Genomic DNA, 13,924 nt, shown 5'->3' with positions numbered 1-13,924 from the left:
TTGCTATATAATTTTTACATTTTAATTATCCTATAAAAAGAGCATAATAATAAACATAATGTTTAGGAATATTATTCTCTTCCACCTGGAAATGATAGATATTATAACTGGCGCTTTAAAAATTTTTTCCATTTTGATAAGTACATTGCAATGAGAGTTTGATTACATCTGAGTAGTGTTAACAATTTTGCCTTAACAGAGGGCAGTAAAATATTCACACATCACCACATCATAATAATAAAATAATGTTACATATCATTTTAACAAACTGAAAAAAGTCAGGATAAATATATTTTCACAGGCACAGAGTAGTTGAGGAATTTCTGGGTTCCCACAGGATAAATTCAGCTACCAAAATCTGAATCTTTATATTACCATCAGAAAATCATGTATGATTATCTGTATCAAGAGGAATAAACTAAATTCTCAATACCCCCTGTCTACAGCTTAGTTAAGATTTAGAGACTAGTACAATTTTTAAAATACTTGAAAGTATGAACTAAGCATTCCAAACCAGTCAAACATGTTCAGGGCCCAAGCCCGAGTAGAATATCAGATAGACCATATGGAAAACAGGAGAAAGGAGCCGGGAACAAAGAGAGCAGAGGTAGAACCAGAAAAATATCACTTCTGGAAAAAGAAGATTCCTTTATGAGAGAGAAAATGATTAGAAAAATCTGAAAATTGATATATCAGAAAACTGGATAGTTGTGAATTTCAAGAAATGGTCATGGAAGTGTGCAGAGCCAGAAGTAGCAGTCTTAGGAAGACACCACGTCTGCAAGAAAAAGGATGGAACTTGGAAGAGGGATGCATCCTGTGGATGCTTTGTAGAGAGAGGAAAAAATGAAACAGGGAGAGGAGGGGAGAAAATGAATAAATGAGGGTAATTTAAGGGTCCTAGAGAAACAAAAGTAAATGATAAAATCAAGCTCTACCACCTGCATAAAAATATGCCATTGATTTTTTTTAAAAACACTTCATTTAAAATTAGAAACCTAATTCATAAACAAAATGCCTTAAATGCATCAAATATTGCTGGTCCTGAAGAAGTAAGACATTAAAAACAGAAAACACAAATATATTAGTATGAAACTATTTTAAAAAGAAGAAAGTGATAATCAAATTATTCCAGCTAATAAAAATTATCTGGAAACATAAACAAAAACAAGATAAAACATGAAGAACTAAAAAACTATAATGAGTACTGTAATGTGAATTTAACATTCAGAAAAAGTAAATTTCAGATATGAAATAAAACCTCTAATCAGAAATTCAAAACCTCAGGTGCAAACAAACATACAAACAAAAAGAAATGAGAGGTGATCCAACTCAGGAATGCAATTGAAGAAAAAAGAATAAGAAATAAAGATCATCATACAAGGTGCCCAAGGGAGAATGGATTCAAATAAATATCCAATAAGAGAAAAAGAAGAAATAAAAATGACCAAGTACCTGATAATGATCGAGTAACGACTTCTCCAAGAAAAACTGTAAACTCTGTACACAAATCAAAGTCACAGGGGAGTGAACAAAAGCAGAAAGATTTTGCTAGAGGGTCCATGAACTGAGACAGGCAGACGTACAGTGTGAGTACCCTGTTTTTACTATTTGTAGCATGAGAGGTGGTGTAGTTGGTGCTTTATAGGGAAAACTCAAGGCTTTCTGACCTTGGGAACAAGAAGATTGAGTCTGGAGTAACCATAACATTGGAAAGAGAAATCAGGGAACCAAGAAACAAACATCCAGAGAGTAGATCTTTATATCTCCTAATAACTCTGGCTGATGCTCCAGCCACACATGTGCAGAGTATACTCAAACTAATAAGAACTAATATTAAGAACTATTATATGAACTAATATATGAACTTATTTGCTATATAAGAAACAGAGTTTTCATTTTGAACTCAGTGATCTTAATTGCCTACTAAAACAAAACACTCATCAGAGAAAAATAAAAGAACACAGAGTCTTCAGAATTTAGCTTTCATAATATCTTGGATACAACTCAAAATAATATGAAAAAAGGGGAACTAGGAGAATGTGATTACTTTTCAAGAGAAGATAATCAGCTAGCATAAACCCCAAGATCTACCAATGATGAAATTAATAAACAAATATTTCAAAGCAGCCGTTATAATTATCCTCAACAGTGCAAAGCTGCACACTCACAAATAGCAAAAAGATAGTAAATCTTATCAAATAAACAGAAATGTTTTAAAAATGGAAATTGTAGAGTTAAAAAATAATATTAGAGATTTAAAATCATATTCTCTGGATTGACTTAATAGCACAATGGCACTGACAAAAGAGTCTGTGAACTCGAAGATACATTGATAGAAATTATATAATCTGAAGAACAAGTGGAAAGGACTTTTTTTTGTTTGTTTTTGGCCATGTGGCTTGTGGGATCTTAATTCCCTTACCAGCGATTGAACCTGGGCCCTCGGCAGTGAGAGCACAGAGTCCTAACCACTGGACCACCAGGGAATTCCCAGAAAGGACTTTAAGAAATGAACACAAGAGAATGGAAAGACAAATCACACTGGGAAGAAATATTTGCAAAAGATATATCTGATAAAGGACTATTATAAAAAATATACAAAGAAGTTTTACAACTCAACAATAAAAAATAAACAAGCCTCCAAAGAAGACATACAGATGGCCAAGAGGCACATGAAAAGATGCTCAACATCACTAATTATTAGAGAAATGCAAATCAAAACTACAATGAGATATCACCTAACACCAGTCAGAATGGCCCTCATCAAAAAGTCTAAAAATAATAAATGCTGGAGAGGGTGTGGAGAAAAGGGAACCCTCCTACACTGTTGGTGGGAATGTAAATTCGTACAGCCACTGTGGAAAACAATATGGAGGTTCCTTAAAAAACTAAAAATAGAGTTACCATATGATCCAACAATCCCACTCCTGGGCATATATATCTGGAGAAGACTCTAATTCAAAAAGATACATGTACCCCGATGTTCATACCAACACTGTTTACAGTAGCCAAGACATGGGAGCTACCTAAATGTCCATCGGCAGAGGAATGGATAAAGAAGATGTGGTATATATATACACACAATGGAATATGAATCAGCCATAAAAAAAGAATGAAATAATGCCATTTGCAGCAACATGGGTGGACTTAGAGATTATCATATTAAGTGAAGTAAGTCAGACAAAGACAAATATCATATGATATCACATGTGGAATCTAAAAAAAGGATACAAATGAACTTATTTACAAATAAGTATATATATTCAGCTGTATAAGTATATATATATAAGTATATATATTCAGCTGTACACCTGAAACATTGTAAATCAACTAAACTTCCATTTAAAAAGTGAAAAAAAAAAATAAAACAACCCAAATAAAAAATGGGTCAAAGACCTTAACAGACACCTCACCAAAGATATACAGATGGCAAGTGAGCATATGAAAAGATGCTCCACATCATATGCCATGAGGGAAATGCAAATTTATACACAATGAAATACCACTGATACACACCAATTAGAAAGGTCAAAACCTGCACAAAGATGTTTATAGCACCTTTATTCATAATAGCCAAAACTTAGAAGCAATCACAATGTCCTTCAGTAGGTGAATGGCACATCCAGAGCATGGAATATTATTCAGCACTAAAAAGAAAAGAGCTATCAGGCCATGAAAAGACGTGGAGTAAACTTACGTGCATATTACTAAGTGAAACAAGTCATCTGAAAAGGTTGTATGCTGTATGATTACAACTATAAGACATTCTGGAAAAGGGAAAACCATAGAGAAAGTAAAAAAAAACAGTGGTTGCCAGGCTTATGGGGGAAGGAGGGATGAATAGGCAGAGCACAGGACTTTTAGGGCAGCGACACTATTCTGTATGATACTAAATTGGTGGATACATGTCTTTTTCCAAACTTTCTTGGTGCTGGAATATATAGCACCAAGAGTGAACCCTAATATAAACTGTTTTTTTTCTAGTTCCTTTTTAAAATTAAAATAAACTGTGTACATCTATTATTTTCCCTAATTCAGTTAACAATTTTATTACTAATGTTTTGAATTCTTTATCCGGTAATTGTTTATTTCTGTTTCATTACTTTTTTTTCAGGGATTTTCTCTTGCTCTTTCAATTGAGACCAATTCCTCTGCCTTTTCATTTTTGCTTCACTGTCTCTGCCTCTATGAATTTAGGTAAAACAGTTACCTGTTGTGGTCCTGAAGGGGTGACCTTATGTGGAATCATCCCTATACAGACTGTGTGTTCCCAGTGCCTTTGGTAGGAGAGCTGGGTCTGATACGGATGCAAGTCACATCTTTCCTCAGGGTGTGCTGGCAGCTATCACCTTGGTAGTGGGTGGGCCTGGAGATGGAGGGACTAGAGCGGGAGGTAGGTGTGAGGTGGGTCTCCCCCTCTGCTCAGTGGCTGTCAGAACACTATCAGAGCTGGGGTCTGCTCCCAAGTTGCTGGAGTGTAAGCCTTAAGGGTCAGGCCCACTCTGGCTCTGTTCCCTTTAAGTGCGTTTTCCTCTCTCCCTGCACTGGGACCCTTGTCTCAGAGTGGGGAAGTGGGGACCCCAGTGGAGACCACTGGGGCCCTTGTGGTCTCTTGGCTCATGTCAGCCACAGACAGAGGTCCAAACTATCTCTGATGTGCTGCCTACACAGGCACCCACAATTGTTTCCCTCACTCAGCTCAGATGCAGCCTACGGTGCAAGTCCCCTTTGTCCCTCACAGCTAATCACTGCCTCCAGCCTCCATTGCCCCAGCAGGGCAGGTGGGTCTTGCATGGAATCTCAGCATGTATTGGGAGCTGAGCTGTGGTGGAACGGCTGCTATCAGAGATCTGGGCTGCTTCTTTTTTTAATATAGTCCACTACCTGCCTTCTAAGGAAGGCAGATCAGATTAACCACAGCAGTTTTTTGGGGTTTTTTTGATTGCATTGGGTCTTCTTTGCTGCGCGTGGGCTTTATCTAGTTGTGGCAAGCGGGGGCTACTCTTTGTTGCTGTGCATGGGCTTCTCATTGCGGTGGCTTCTCTTGTTGCGGAGCACGGGCTCTAGGCGCATGGGCTTCAGTAGTTGTGGCATGCAGGCTCAGTAGTTGTCGCACACGGGCTTAGTTGCTCCGCGGCATGTGGGATCTTCCGGGACCAGGGATCAAACCTGTGTCCCTTGCATTGGCAGGCAGATTCTTAGCACTGAGCCACCAGGGACGTCTCAGCGATCTGGGCTGCTTCTGATGCACTGCTTGAGTAAGTGCCAACAGTGGCTGCTGCCGCACCACCCTGACTCCGCCATGGAACCAGGTCACCTCTGCGTTCCAGATCCAGTGGGTTTTCTCCTTAGTTGTGGCCACCCAAGATCCAGTGCACTCATGCTGTGACATGGAGTGAGCAGGGCCAGAGTCTTTGCTTGGCTTGGGCTCTGGTTCACTGCAAGGTGGTCACGGGAAACTCAGCAGCCACTAGAGCAGACCTCTTTCCACCCTGTTACAGGAGCAAGCCAGAGGGGTGTGCACTTCTCAAGAGTGGAGTCCAGCCTTCCCACTGCCCTCATTTTAGTCCCAACAGTCCCCCAACCAGCCGAGGGGGCTTGTCTCCCTTGTGCCCATTTGGACTAGGGCACCCAATCTGTGGCTCTCACCGCTCACTCCCCAGGATGAGTGTCCACCTATGTACTCTCCTTCTTCCTCTGTCCCCTCCCAGGGGCATAGGTCCTGACCCAATAGCTTTTCTTTGCTTCCTACCTGATTACACATGTATCTTTCATACAGCCTTCGTTGTACAAGAGTCCTTCTGCCAGTTTCCAGTAAGAACTGTTCCACATGTAGATGTATTTTTGATATGTTCATGGGAGGAGGTGAACTCCACACCTTCTTACTCTACCATCTTGATCAATCTCCCCTAATGTAAACCATGAATTTTGGGTGATAATGATGTGTCAGTGTAGAGTTACTGATTGTAACAAATGTAACATTCTGGTTTGGGATGTTGGTAGCTAATATGTTGTTACATTTTTTATTTTCTGTGTATTATGATGTTTTGAAATCTTAAAAACCTTTCTCCCTGGGGAGAGAATGCCACTCCCTGGGCTAACCAATTCTTAGAGATAGTAAAAAGCTCAACCAGGAGCATGTCTTTGGTATGGAAATTAACTAATCCAGAGCCACACCTCTTCTATCTGGTCTATACACCCCAGTAAGCAATATTCCTCTGTCTTAATCATCGCAGGGCCAGGTACCAGGCAACCAGGTGCCATCTCTTTGGCTTAGAGCCTGCCAAAATTTTAGCCAATCCTAAACTGTTTTCCTTGCCCTACTTGCTTTTCCTGTGGAAACTCCAGTAAACTCTGTGGCTTAGGCTGTCCTCTTACTCATGTGCTTTCTGCCTCTTGACTTATGCTAGTGCTCTCCCATGTGGCCCTGAGTTATGTGCCGTGCCTGCTGTTTCCAGGACCTGTGAGTATAATTAACTTTGTTTTCCTGAGCCTCTCCTCTATTTCCTCTTGTGCCACAGATGACTGACCATCCCCCAGAAGAACACAGAAGAGTGAAGGAGACTATGCTTGTGCGGGGGAAGGGGCTATATGGTAACTCTCTGTGTTTTCCATTCAAATGTGCTATGAACCTAACACTACTCTAAAGAAAGTTTTCTTTTGTTAATGAACAGATTCGTAGAGACTTGGTAGTTAATAACAATTTGACTAAAGTATATGTAATTGGGGTCCCAGAAGGAGAAGAAAGAGAAAGTAGGGCAGAAAATAAATTTGAACAAAAATGGCTATAATATTTCTAAATTAGATGAAACATGTAAATTTACAGAATCTGGATGCTAGTGGAACTCCAATCAGAATAAACATTTAAGTAGTCACTGTCTGGGCATTTTATAATCTAATAGTTGAAAGTTGAAATAAAGAAAATCTTGAAAGTAGCAACAGGGAAATGGCATATTATGTACAGAAGAGCCATGATTCATTTAATAATTAGCTACTCATCAGGAAGTATGGAGGCTATAAGAGAATGAAGGAACATATTTAAATTAGTGAATAAAAAAATAAACCTGCCAACCATATTTTCTTTTTCCAATGAAAATATCCTTCAATAATGAAGGGAATATAAAGACATTTTCAAATAAAAGAAAAACAAAGGAATGTGTTGCCACTAGGCCTATATTGCAGGAAGTAGTAAAGGGAGATATTCAGGCAGAAGGGAGTTTATACTAAGTGGAAACTTGGATCCTCAGAAAGGAATGAAGATCACTGGAAATGGTAAATACAAAGATAATTTTTCCTTTAAATTCCTCCAAAACACGTATGACAGTTTAAAGCAAACTTTATAACATTTCTTATGGTATATAATCTATGGTAATGTAATATACTTAATAACTAAAACATAAAAGATGGGAAGGAGATAAATTGACCTTTATGGTTTTAAGGTTTCTACATTTTATGGAAAGCCATGCAACATTAACTCTAAGTAGATTGTGAAATGTTAAGGATGTAGCTATAATCTTGTAATATACTTTTAAAAATGCTATCTTAGCCCAGTTTTGAGGCCCTGGTTAGAGGCAGGTCAGTTCCTCTTCTTGAGCAGCCAATTAAGTTTACACTCCCTTACCAGTCTCACACTTAGGACCACTATATACCTGCACTAATTGCCCCAGAGCTAGATACCAGATAATCAGGGACAACCTCTATGCCTCACCCTTTTCTGATGAAAGCGAAATGATTTAAACCAGCCAACCTCTATGCCTCACCCTTTTCTGATGAAAGTGAAATGATTTAAACCAGCCAATCTTAAACCTGATTGTCCTGCCTCACCCTTTTCTTCCCACAGAAACAATAAAAGTGCTTTCCCACAGTTTCCCTTTCTCCCTCTGCCTCTAGTACTGCCCGAGTGGTCCTGGGTATGTTCTTCTCAGGGACCTGTAAGTATAACAAACTGTAAAACTCTTTCTGGTTTCACTCTCTTGGTGTGCATCTGGCCTCACCATACCTCACCCAAAGTAATATGGTTACAATAAATCCCTAGAGGAGTCACTGAAAAAAAGGAAGCAAGTAAGCATAGGAAAAAAAAAAAAAGAGAGCAAGCCAATGAAAAAATTTAAATGGAATACTAAGATTTAGTCAAATAATATTAAAAAAGACAGAAAAAAAGGAAAAGAGTTAAAAAGCAGAAAGGATAAATTGAACACAAATGTTAAAATGGTAAGCATGAACCAGTAGAACCAGTATTAATTATTAAACTTTGATGAACCAAACACTATAATAAAAAGACATATATTATAAGAATGCATGAAAAAACAAGACTCAACTACATGCTGTGTACAAAAGACACATCTTACATATAAAAACATAGATCAGATGAAAGTAAATGGATTAAAAATGTATACCATGCAAGCAGTATGCATAAAAAGGCTGAAACAACTGTTTAATATAAAACAGATCTAAGACAATAAGTATTATCAAAAATAATATGGGACATTTCATAAGGATTAAGGGGATGATTCATCCCTACGACTTAACTCATAAATATGCATCTACCTAATAATAACAGAGCTATGGAGTTTATACTAAAGCAAAAATTCATAGAACTAGAGAGAGAGAAAGAGACAATGCCACAATCATAGTAGGAGATATTGTCAAGAGTAAGAAGATCCACCTGACGATCCCAAGTAAGGATTCCCACCACATGGAGTACATCAAAGATCATAATAATGCCAGCACCCAGAAGTAGGAGTCCATAGACCCCACCCCACTGCATCTTCTGTGGGTTCGGATTCACTAAGGAAGACTCAATACCAAGGCACTGGTTGGAAAAACACTTTATTCACAAAAAGGAGAAGAGTCAAAGCAAGATCAGTGTCTGTAGTGTACGCTGGTCTCCCATGGCCAGTTGGTCCCTCCCAACACCCAACACAGGGCATGCCTGGCAAAGACCCCGTTCTCTTCTAATGGGAGTGGGCTGGCCAGGTACCATATGACACACATGCTTAAGCAATGTAAAGAAGTTCACTTTGTATCCAGGAGAGAGGAAAGGTTGTTCCTAATAAGGAGGAAGACTCCGGGGCCAAGCAACAATTCATCACCCATCTTCCTTACAAGGGAATGTTTCAGGCCCAGGGCACTGATTGGGCAATCCTAGAGAGGGGTGGCAGGTCATGAAATGGCTGCTTCCCCAACACAAAGTTATCTATTCCAATAAGAGCAAAAAGCTGCCTCTTCTAAGATGGAAACAGTGTACTGCGATCAACCTGCCACCAGGTGGCTGGCTGATCACCCAGAGGAATGATGCCATATTGAAGACTCAGTATTGTCCTCTGCTGCTGGCAGATTGGGCACTCAGGTGGCCATAGCCATGGCAGGTCACAGGATGGCTGCTTCCCCAACACATACTAACACTACTCTCTCAGAAATTGGTAGAACAACTAGATAAAATCAGCAAAGACATAGAAAATATGAAAAACACTATCAACTGCTTTGAACTATAGCCAACAACTGCAGAATACACATTCTTTTTATATGCGCATGAGGTAATTATCAATCTAAGGGCATAAAGTCAATATCAACAAATTTAAAATGATTGATATAGTACAAAATATGCTTTTTGACCAGAGTGGAATTAAAGGAGAAATCAGTAACAATAAGATATATATTATGAAAACTCCAAATTTTTGGAAATTAAAAAACATACTTCTACATAACCCTGGGTGAAAGAAGAAATCAAAAGGAAAATTAGGAAATGCTTTAAACTAAAAATAATAAAAATATGACATTGAAATTTGTGAGATGCTTCTAAAGAAGTAATTAGTCAAATACAGTTATAGCTTTAAATGCATGTATTAGAAGCAAAAAAGATCCAAAACCAATGACCTAAGGATCTATATAAAGAAATTAGACAAAGAAGAAAAAAATTAAACCAAAATAAATAGAAGGAAGGAAATAATAATGATAAGGGCAGATATCAATTAAACAGAAAATAAACAAAAATTAGAGAAAATTAATGAAACAAAGCTGGTTCTCAGAAAAAATCAATAAAGTTGATCAAGACAAAAAGAGAGAATATACTAATTACTAGTATCAGAAATAAAAGTGGGAAAATAACTATAGACATTACAAACATTAAAAGAATAATAAGGGGGGGCTTCCCTTCCCGGGTGGCGCAGTGGTTAAGAATCCGCCTGCCAATGCAGGGGACACGGGTTCAAGCCCTGGTCCAGGAAGATCCCACATGCCACAGAGCAACTAAGCCCGTGCATCACAACTACTGAGCCTGTACTCTAGAGCCCACAAGCCACAATTACTGAACCCACATGCCACAGCTACTGAAGCCTGTGCACTTAGAGCCTGTGCTCCGCAACAAGAGAAGCCACTGCAATGAGAAGCCTGTGCACCTCAACAAAGAGTAGCCCCCGCTCGCCGCAACTAGAGAAAGCCCGCATACAGCAACGAAGACCCAACACAGCCAAAAATAAATAAATTAAATAAATAAATTTTTTTAAAAAAAAGAATAATAAGGGGATATTGCAAAAAGTTTTCCTGCCAAGAAATTTGACAATTTACATTAATTGTCAACTCCTTGAATAACACAAATTACCAAAACTGACACAAGAAAAAATAAAATAATGCATTGCCATATACAAATTAAAGAAATTGAATTCATAGTTAAAACCCTTCTTTCAAAGAAACTTCAGGCCCAGGTGGCTTCATTACTAAATGTCATCAAACATTTTAAGAGAAATAATAGCAATCATACACAAACACTTTCAGAATATAGGAAAAAATGAATATGTATCAGCTCACTTGAGATCATTATCTCATTAATACTAAAACCACACACAGACAGTACCAAAAAAGAAAACTACAGATCAGTATTCCAATGAATATAGATACCAATTTTTTCAGAAAATATTATGAGACCATATCCAGCAACCCCAAAGGGTTTGAACCTAGGCCTTCAAACTTATTACCCAAAAAATCAGTCAGTGCAAATAACCATATTGATAAAATAAAAGACAATAAAACATATAATAATTTCAGTAGATGTAGGAAAAGCACTGTATATCCAACAGCCACTAAAGGTAAAAATTCTCAGAAAACTAGAAATAGAAACATCCTCACATTGATAAAAGTTATATAAAAATTACCAACAGCTTTTATACTCGATGATGAAATACTGACTGCTTTTACCTTAAGATGGGGAACAAGGCAGAGATGTCCGCTCTCAGCACTGCTATTCAGCATGACATTAAGGGTCTCAGTAACTGGAATAAAGTAAGAAAAAGAAATAAAATACATTAGCAGGGAATAATAAAATTATTTCTGTTCATAAAAGACATGATTGTTTACACAGAAGTCCCTGAGGAATATACATGACATGTTCATATGAATAAAATCTTAAGGAAATTATGACAGAGCTATTAGAACTAATAATTTAATTTAGCAAGGTCAAAGGATACAAGGTCAGTATGCCTTTTTTGAAATTAAACATTTTTGTTCTTTGAAAGATACAATGGAAGAACATGAAAAGGCAAGCAACAGATTTGGAGAAAATATTTGCAAACATATCTGTCATATCTCTGAAAAAGACTTAAATAGAATATATAAAGAAAATATTAAGATGATAAACTAATTAATCAGCAAAATATTTTAATAGACACTTCATCCAAGAAGATATATTAATGGACAATGAGCAAATATAGATGCCACCGCTAGGCATCAGGGAAATAGAAATTGAAAGCACAATATTAAAATACTACACACCCACTATAATGGCTAAAATTTGAAAGACTAACAAAACTCAGTGTTGGCAAAAATATAAAGGAACCAGTCGTTGGTGGGATTGCAAAATGGTAAAATCTCATTGGAAAATAGTTTGGCACTTCTTTATGAAATTAAATGCACATTTACTGTATAATTCAGCAATCCCATTCCTAGATATTTACTCAAGTGAAATAAATACATACATCCACAAAAGACTTATATGTGAATTAAGACTTCATTATTCTCAGCTTCACTATTCATAATATTCAAACATTTGAAATAACCTCCATGTCCATCAACTGGTAAATAGATTTTTAAAAATAGAGTAAATCTGTGCTATTGATATCTACTCAACAATAAGAAGGAATGAACCACTGATACATGGAACAATATGAGGTGAATCTTAAAAGCATTCTGAGGGGGAAAAACATATAACTATTTGCATGGAATTCTACAGAAGGCAAAAATATAATGTAGAAAGCATATTAGTATATTAGTTGGCACCTGGGGTTGTGATTTTGGGGATGAAATTTAATACAAACAGGACTAAGGTAACCTCATGGTATGATGGTAATATTCTACATTTTGATTATGGTCATTAATCATTATAAGACTGTATAAAACTGTATACCTAAAAATGGAGCATTTTAGAATGTGTTTGTATAACTTCTACCTCAGTAAAGATGGGCAAAAAAAGCAGCCAAGAAAATGAAAACATAATAATGAAGAGATAAAAATTATGTGTGAATTGATAAAGCAAATAAGCAAAGAAAATATAGCATGCTTATAATTTGGGTTCTTAAAGAAGAAAACAGAAACAATGAAATATAAATGATATTCAAAACTATAACCAAAGAGAACTTTTCCATGGATAGGAGATATGAATCTAAATGCTTAAAGGACTTATTGTGATATCTGAGTTGTTTGTACCAGAATGTCCTAATAAAACTATTAGACCTTATATATAAAGAGTACATCCTCAGGTCTCCTGAGGATGGGGAGAAACTAGACCTTTACAAAGGAAAGAAATCAAGTTGGCGTCAGTCTTCACAACATCTAGGTGTGAAGCAATAGAGTGGAGCATTATTTAAAACAAACAAAAAAATCTCAAAGAAATATATTGTAGCCAGACTTTACATCTAACCATACTGTCTGTCATTCAATTTTAAAAGCTATAGAAAAACAGTTTCAATCATTTAAGTACTTAGATAGTACTACATTCAGATATCTTTTCAGATGAATCTAGTAGAAGACTAGCTTTATCCAATCAAGGTATGACTGGGGATACTCAGGCAAAAGAACTAATGGTGAATACTGAATATTTTCAATTATAGAACTGAGACTAAAAAGTGGAAACAAGCATGGACGATTAGCATGCCAGTGATATACGTTCAAAGTAGAAATAACACATCTAAAAAATGGGAAGAGAAGGGAGAGAGAAACAAAAACATATAAATCTCATTGATTGTTACATAAGTAATATGTGGGAGTCAAATGATCTTGTTTAAAGATGACTTAAAAATGGGAGAAGCCAAATTTTAAAAGGGGGTGTAGAGCATTATAGAAGATGCTAGATTAAAGATGCACCTTCCTAGATAGTAAAAGAAAGAACAAGGAAAACTGACCACATTGAGAAGAGATCTAGAAAATATAAAATAAGACATATTAATATAGCATAAGTAGTATGAAATAATTGATACCAAAATAATTCATTTATATAAGGGTAAATGGGCTTAACTCCCTTATTAAAAGAAGAATTTGAGATTGGCTCATAAGCAAAACCCACACTTAGCTGACTAAAAGACACACATAAATCAAAGCAAAATATAAAATAATGAACAAATGTATACAAGCAAAATGCAAGGAATAAGTAGGTGTTATGATTCTGATATTAGAAAAAGTGAATTCAGTCCAAAATACACTAAATTAGAAAAAGGACACTTTATAATGCCAAAGGCCACAATTCACAGTGAAAATATAACAAGAATATATATGTATCAAATAACATAGGAAACACCTTCATAAAGCAGAAATACATGGAAAAACAAAAGCTACATGGTGATATAGAGTACTACTAGTAATAGAGTTCTTTAACTTGTAACCCAAAGAGAGATCAAGTGCAGACAAATAGCTAAGAATGTAAAAGACTTAATAG

The 13,924-nt window shown here is 36.6% G+C and overlaps 1 long non-coding RNA gene across 2 annotated transcripts in view; it reads right to left on the bottom strand.

Moving 5' to 3' along the window:
- The window catches only part of LOC309620793, a 959,234-nt gene that overhangs the window by 267,616 nt on the left and 677,694 nt on the right, over positions 1–13,924 (bottom strand). The window contains exon 8 of one of the 2 annotated variants that reach the window (XR_014239625.1): positions 11,197–11,270. This is a non-coding gene — a long non-coding RNA (uncharacterized lncRNA). Of the gene's footprint in view, positions 1–7,782; positions 11,271–13,924 lie in introns of those variants that run through there. The other variant, XR_014239626.1, reaches the window with a different exon arrangement.

This window comes from Balaenoptera borealis (genome assembly GCF_965194805.1).
Source record: "Balaenoptera borealis genome assembly, chromosome: X".
Taxonomy (NCBI): Eukaryota; Metazoa; Chordata; class Mammalia; order Artiodactyla; family Balaenopteridae; genus Balaenoptera; species Balaenoptera borealis.
This window is presented reverse-complemented; position numbering and strand designations above follow the sequence as displayed.